The 8,073-nt window shown below is 42.1% G+C and overlaps 1 long non-coding RNA gene across 1 annotated transcript in view; it reads right to left on the minus strand.

Annotated features, from left to right (window-relative positions):
• LOC116664793 overlaps positions 1-7,639 on the minus strand; it is a 71,870-nt gene extending 64,231 nt beyond the window's left edge. The window contains exons 1-2 of the long non-coding RNA XR_004321240.1: positions 5,998-7,639; positions 5,507-5,806 (exon numbers count right to left, since the gene is read on the minus strand). This is a non-coding gene — a long non-coding RNA (uncharacterized LOC116664793). The remainder of the gene's footprint in view (positions 1-5,506; positions 5,807-5,997) is intronic.
• Between the last annotated feature and the right edge of the window lie 434 nt (positions 7,640-8,073).

Consider the following 8,073-nt stretch of genomic DNA (forward strand, 5'->3'; position numbering starts at 1 on the left):
CTCAGTTTTCTCATCAGTAAGATGGGAACAGGACTAGTACCTGTCTTGCAGGGTTGTGAGGAGAATTAAATGAGTTAACATGTGTAACACACTGAGAATCCTGTTTAGTGCCTGGAAAGTGCTATGCAGGAGCACAGTGCTCTTCTTCTGTGAGAATGAATCATTTACCCAGCTCCCCTCCCTACCACACAGACTGAGTATTCCCTGAATATAGCTCCCCAAAATCAAACGCCCAGACCTGGTAAGCACTGAAAAAGTAGTTCCCAACCTTTTGACCTCTACGAACGCCTTTGATTTTCCTTCTCTACAAACAATGTCTTAAAATATTTTATCTACTGAAATACAATCATTGGCTAATCATTTACTTGTTGAAGAATATCTAGGTTCCTTCCAGTTTTGAGCTATTGCAAATACAGTTGTTATTAACATTCACATTCAGGTTTTTGTGTGAACATAAGGTTTCATTTCTCCCAGATAAATGACCAAGAGTATGATTGCTTGGGTGTATGGTAGTTGCATGTTTAGTTTTATAAGAAACTGCCAAACGGCCTTCCAGGGTGGCTAGGCCATTGTACTTTCCCAGCGGCAATGTAAGAGTGATCCATTTCATCCACATCCTCATCAGCATTTGGTGGTGACATCATTTTTCATTGCAGCCATTCTGATACTCATGTGGTAATATTTCATTGAAGTTTTAATTTCCATATCTCTAATGGTTACTGATGTTGAACATTTTTTCATGGGCTTATTAGCCATTTATATATCCTCTTTGGTGAAAGGTCTAGTCATATCTTTTACCTACTTTCGAATTGCATTGTTTGGTTTCTACTGCTGAGTTTTGAAAATTATTTATGTGTTCTAGATACTAGTCCTTTATCAGTTATGTGATTTGTAAATATTCTCTCCCAGTTTGTAGCTTATTCTTTCATCCTCTCACAAAGTCTTACAAGAAGCAAAAGTTTTTAATTTAGTGAGGTCCAATTTCTACACTTTTTCCTTTTATGAATCAGGCTTTTTGTGTCAAGTTAGAGAGCCCCACAGTAGGAGTTACTGCACGAGAACTAGGGTGACCAACTCACTCAGGTTTGCCTGGGACTTTCTTGGTTTTAGCTCTGAAAGTCCCACAGCCTGGGAACCCCCTCAGTCCCAAACCAACCAGGACAGCAGGTCGCCATAACTAGAACCACTGAGATCCTGTCCCTCTATGTACCAAAGCAGCCTCAGCTGAACAGCAGAGGGGTTAGTGCCAGGAAGACAGCACATCCCATGACTTAGAATCAGGACGTGATATCACTGACACATGAGTAGTTGTCATGCTCCCACGTCCTGACGTGCACACACAGTAACTTTGCCGTTTCCTCTCTCACTACGATGAGTATGATGCTTCGGAAAGGCAAGCTAACAAAGAAAGAAAACTCTACTTACATGGTCAACCCACCGTCCTCCGCTGCCTTTGAAGTCTGTACCAGAGGTAGCAATTCTCACAATTCCCATCCACATCCTTCCTCATCTAGTTCAACCCTTTGAGCCAGGAGTCCTCAGTGCTGGCTGCATGCTAGATTGCCGTGAGGAGCTCTTCAAAAATACTGATGACTAGGCCCCATCCCAAACCAATTAAATGTGACTCTCTGGGAGTGAGGGGGCCCAGGCATCTATTAGTTATAAACACCCCCCCACTCCAGGTGATTCCAGTGTGCAGCCAGGGTTAAGATTGTCTGCTGAAGACTCTAAGAGTGTAAACCACTGCAGGACAGGGATGAGATCCATTTGCCAGCACCATAGCCACAGCGTCAAGCACGGTGCCTGCATATAGTAGGCATCTGATATATATGTGGTCTTTAAACACGAGTGACTGATACAGAAATGATCAATGATTGGGGCCAAAAATCATTTACTTTGTCTCTCCTGGTTGGAACCTGACGACTCAAATTAGGTACCAGATAAACTGCAAAATAAGCTTCTCTGAAACCAGACTGTCCCCAAACCCTGCCCAATCTCCCAAAAAGTTGTTGGAGTAGAAAAGCCAAAAATGGGCAGAGGATCTAAACCAGCAATTCTCCAGTGAAGACATACAAATGGTCAATAGGCATATGAAAAAAATACTCAATATCCCTAATTATCAGAGAAATGCAAATCAAAACTATAATGAGGTCACCTCACACCAGTCAGAATGGCCATCATTCAAAAGTCCATAAACGATAAATGTTGGAGAGGGTGTGGAGAATAGGGAACCCTCCTACACTGTTGGTGGGAATGTAGTTTGGTGCAGTCATTATGGAAAACAGTATGGAGATTCCTCAAAAAACTAAAAATGAACTTTACATATGATCTAGCAATCCTACTTCTGGGTATATATCTGGAGGGAACTCTAATTTGAAAATATACATGTACCCCAATGTTCATAGCAACACCATTTACAATAGCCAAGATATGGAAGCAACCTAAATGTTCATCAACAGATGACTGGATAAAGAAGTTGTGGTATATTATACAATGGAATACTACTCAGCCATAAAAAAGAATAAAATAATGCCATTTGCAGCAACATGGATGGACTTAGAGATTGTCATTCTAAGTGAAGTAACAGAAAGAGAAAGAAAAATACCATATGATATCACTCATATGTGGAATCTAAAAAAAAAAAGGACACTATGAACTCATCTACGAAACAGAAACATACTTGCAGACATACTAAACAATCTTATGACTCCAGGGAAAGGGGGTGGGAAGGGATAAATTTGGGAGTTTGAGATTTACAAATGTTAACCACTATGTATAAAAATAAATTTAAAAAAACATTTCTTCTGTATAGCACAGGGAACTATGTTCAATATCTTATAATAACCTTTAATGAAAAAAAATGAAAACAAAGCAAAAAAAATCCATGATTGCATCAGTGGCCATTTTCATTCCTATCATTTCACAGATAGATATTTTGGCTCTGGGACAGTGAGAAGTGGATCTCATCTCCAGGTAAGTTATAGCACCTGGCAGCATCAGCATCACCAGGGAGCTTGTCAGAAATGTAGATTTCTGGGCCCCATCCCCAAACAACAGAATCAGAATATGCTTTTTTAACAACATCTCAGGTCATTCACATGCTCTTTAAAGTGTGAGAAGCACCTAACTAACCCACAGGGCTGAGAGAACCCACTGGCTCCACTGGGAAGGTCCTTGGCACCAGGAGATGTAGAAAGGGGAATGAAGAGACCCTCAGATGAGGTTGGGGGAAGTGGTGGAGCCACACACACCCGGAGACCAAGTCACACACCTTCACAAAACCTCCAAAGTATCTGAGGACTTGAATCCTTAACTTTTCAAGTGTAAATCTTGAGCTTGAAAGATTGGTGAGCAGACAAATCAATACAGCAAAGGAGAACAACCTATGGGCACCATACAGTGTGATTCTTTTTACTTCCTGAAGGATCTGGGTGAAGACAGCTCCATGAACAGATACCAGGTATCATCCTGAGGTGGGCGAGGAATGTGGCCACGTCTCTGAATTACCCACGGGCAAACTCTTTGGAGTTTGCTCAGGAAGGCAGGGTAGGTGGGACTTCTTGCTCCCTCTCCCACGTGGCCAGAGCTCTGTAATTCCCAGATGACATCCACTATGCTGGGCAGTCCTCTCAAGGCACCAAAGAACAGCACCAAGATCCCTTAGAAACCTTTGCTTGTCTGTCCCCGTGTCAAGTAGTTTAGTTATTAGCATATCAGCATCTTCACCAACGTTTACAATCGGTGGCTATTATTTTCATCATTTACTTCATCCTAAAAGCAGCCTTCTGTGGAGTTTGCAAGGGATGGCTGGGGTCACCTTTTCTTTTGTATAAAAGGAGGAACTTAACACCTGCAAATTTATTTTTGATTCAAATTCTAGATACCTTTTATGCAATTTTCTCCAGATTCTAATGATCACCTAGACAGCTTTCCCTGCAGAGGTAAGAGCTGACACCTGCCAGAAGTTCACAGAGAACAGCTCCAAAACCAGGGTGAAGATCAGGGGAAGGAGCTAAACCCTCCACTCACCCCATCCTAAGAGCCTCTCTGCCCTCAAAGTAACCCAACAGTGCTCCATAGACACAGAAAACACCAGAACGGCAGATCTCAGCTAGAAACTCTGTTGCCACATTTATGCTTTGCCCTGCTTTTGCCCTTGATGAAATTGCTTAAACTATTTTCTGCTTTACAACGTCATATACAGAAAAACATTTTTCATGCCCAGGCTCTGGCTCGAGGCAGTTTATGCATTCTGCAATCAGGAGGAAATTGATTAATGTGAATGTTTTAGCTGCGGTTGTTGTTTGTGTATAAACTTTTGTTAAAACAAGCACGGCAGAATAAATGACCTTTATGTAGACACCTATTAAGGCACTAAAAGGCTTGGCTACATTCATCTGAGACGCGTACACATAACGAGGGGAACAATGAGGGGATCAGCAGCTGCAAGGAGTTGAATTGAACTCTTCAACAATAGAAAAGTTTTTCAGACCCAAATACCAGCAATCAAAGAGAATTTTTGCAGATAATCCGAGAGAAAGAAAATAATAAAATTTTTAAAAAAATGCTAGCCAACTTTGCACCAGTTAGCATAAGGTTGCCATCTGAAACATGTCAGCTTAAGAGCAGACCGTACCACCATTCATTGGCCCAACTGCAGTATTCAGAACTGTTTCCCCAAATAATCCCAGATGGCATGCCACAAAATTTCAATTCATTTTAAAAGCTTTCTTTGCAGTTATTATGTGATTGAAAGTGCAAAAGCAAGTTGCCATTCTCATGGCACTATTTGCATTGGCTATTATCCCCTGAAATCCCCTTTAAACAGCTACATTGTCAGCCCATAGGCCTCATTTAGAACTACAAAAAAAGCCCAGATTAATTCGATCAAAGAAAGAGCCAAGTACAAAATGCACTTTTCAAACTGTATCAGAGTGGGTTCGCTTTACAGATCGCTTCGGGGCAAGAACCGCAGGGGAAAGACAGGCCCAAAATAAAGCTTGGGGACGAAGCGAAATAACTCGGTTTGGCTCCTCTGATTTACTGGAGCCCCTCGAGGCGAAATCTCCAATTAAAACTTCTTAGAGGGAAATATATTTAAATATAAATGCTGACGCGGACGCCCGCAACGTGCAGCTCACATTTGTGCCCTTGGCTTTCGGCCACAATTCTCGGGAGTCAGTGGGAAGCCTCGTGTGGGTAACCTGGGGAGTTAGCAGGCATCTCTCAAGTCTCACACGCTAAATAAGCCAAAGGACTTTGCGCAGTAAACATTTATACCCGATTGTTTTCACCCCATCCCCAGAGGAAATGTTTTAAGTTACCATAAGACAAGAAATCGCTGGAAAACAAAGGAAACCGGGGGTGACAGCATTTCTTTTCACAAAACAAAACATGCTAAGATTCAGGTTGAATTCCGGGATGAGAAGCATGCTGCAAGCCTGCCTTCTACAGGCAGGCTGCTGGGGCTGACGCCACAGGGTTGGTTGGTGGGATTTAGTCTCACCTGGGGGTCTGGAGGTTGGGGAGAAAGCTGGGGTGAGCCAAGCTGGAGTTTGGGTTTCTTAGGGACGCTCCATTAGTTTCCTAGGCAGGGTTAGCAGCGTCCGTTTCCACGGGAGATGGCGCAGCGGTGCTGCAGCCGGCCAGCTGCCTCCTCCGTCTCTGCCCGAAGCGGTTCCCTTCAGCCGCTGCTTTTGTGCGCTGAGAACATTTTACCGAGGAGAGATCGGCTGCACAAAGGTAGGGCTACAGGACGTGTGCAGCAAGTTGTGCAATTGCCTCTTCAGGGACCGAGCAGGGCCAGCTGCAACAAATATGAAAGTGATTTGCACGAGGGAGGAACGCGGGGTGATTCCAGCCGGTTGTTTCAGTTGTCTTTTGCTCGGGGAAGGATGAACGCAAAGTCCTCCTGTTCCCAAAACCCACCCGGCAAACGAAAGGGCATCATATTGCTCATATCACATCCCATATAATGTTTAGAAAGGGCACGCTTACCAAGGGGCTCCAACTCTAAAGCTCCGGTCCTGAACTTCTTCGTTCCACGCTCAGCTAGAAATGCACAGGGTTAAGTTGTTCAAATTACACGTAGGTGTGCACCTCCGCACAACTAAATCCTCATAATCATCCTGAGAATTATCTAGAGAAAACAAATGTGGACAAACTGCAAATTGGAAATGTGACCACACCTCCCACCTCTGAAGCCAGGAAGACAGGGAAAGAAGTAAACGGTGAACACTTGAAGGAAAGGGATTACAGACTCATTGCTTTCAGGAAAGGAGAACACTCAGTTTTCTCCCAAATATTCCAAATTAATTGGAGTCTTTTCTGGATGGTCCTAAATTTTAAGTACAGTAACATAGTACAAAGAAAATTGGTTTTTTGAGAGCTGAATAAACTGAAATTCTTCAAACCTAAACCTGTAAAGGAAAAGGGAAAGATAATCATGTCTCCTGATTCCTTAGAGAAAACTGTGCCACTGTGAGAAAACACATTCACGGTAATCTGTTTCCAGTGAATTTCAATAGCCTGTTACCTAGTTGGAATGGAAATGTTTCCTGTGACTTTTTATGCAGGTCTCACTGGAGCCCTAGATGAAACACAATTACTTTCCTTGCTGGTAAATGTTTGTCTGATGGTGAGTCAAAAATATTCCAGGCAAAATAAGAAAGGAAGATCAGTACCTTCTCATTACCACTGCCAGGGTTCAGAGACCCGTGGTAATCCTCTGTTTAAGAAAAATCCTTTGGGTTTTTTTTCTTTTCTTTTTTTTTTTTTTTTTAGGGGAGTAGGGGAATAAAGGAAAGTTGTCGTGGTACATTGTAAAAGTCTCAACTCTTTGTCCAGAGATCTGAATTCTGGTTCTGGCTCTTCCTCTAACAGAATGACCTTGGGCTAGTCACTTTCTCTGCTTACTTTTACCTTTTCCTTCCTTACCTTACTTTTCTCATCTATAAAATGAGAAGGCTAAACTAGATGATTTCCAAGGACCACCCCAGAAGTAACATCAAAGACTGATGAGAGTATTCCTCTGGAGATTGCAGACCATAGTGATGTAATGGTTCTCAAATAAGTCCCTTATGTTGTATCCTTTCTATATAACAGAATAGGTCCACTGGCACAGGATGGGGCTTGGAAGCTTTTGTCTTTGCCTACTAGAGGTTCTGGTCATCTCCACGCTACACATATGAATGAATGTGGTCAGTAGGAAACTAGCCATGAAGTTTCAGGCAGTTAGCTGCACCAGTAGATCCCAAATTTGAATCCTCCATGGGAAAGCCTACTTTACCTATCTGGCCACTGAACCCAAGCTGTTAGTCCTCTAGAAATAGCCTCTACCTTTTCTTCAGTCAAAGAGGGAAACAGGATGCCATTTATATATTGACAGATATAACTCTTAGGCATTTTGTACTTATAAAGAAGTCTGGTTTCATCATAAATATCTCCATTACAAATATCACTATCCAAGCAGTCATTCGAAAAATATTTAATGGGTGCCTACTTTGCACCAAGCACTATTCCAGGTGCAGTAAATACAAGAGTAGAATACAAGAGACCCACTTTAGAAAGAAGGACACATATAGACTGAGAGTGAAAGGATGGAAAAGGATATTCCATGCAAATGGAAAAGCCAAAAAAGCAGGTGTAGCAGTCAAAATGTAGAATAGATAAACAAGATTGTACTGTGTAGCACAGGGAAATATGTATAGGAACTTGTGGTGGCTCACAGCTAAAGAGAATGTGACAATGAATGTATGTATTTTCATATATAACTGAAAAATTGTGCTCTACACTGGAATTTGACACAACATTGTAAAATGACTATAACTCAATTAAAAAATGTTTTAAAAATTAAAAAAAAAACAAAACAAGAGTGGGAAAGAATGACAAGGTCTCTGCTCTCCTGGAGCTCACACTCTAATGGGGACCAAGGAGAGAAAATACACATCCAAAAATAAAATTAGAAGTGGGGTGATAGGGCAGAAATTGCATGGCATACACTAGATTGAGTGGACTCTTTAGAGGAACTAGCCAGCATAGATCAGGGAGAAGAGCAGTCTAGGCACAGGGGAC

Source organism: Camelus ferus, chromosome 7 (assembly GCF_009834535.1).
Source record: "Camelus ferus isolate YT-003-E chromosome 7, BCGSAC_Cfer_1.0, whole genome shotgun sequence".
NCBI classification, from domain to species: domain Eukaryota; kingdom Metazoa; phylum Chordata; class Mammalia; order Artiodactyla; family Camelidae; genus Camelus; species Camelus ferus.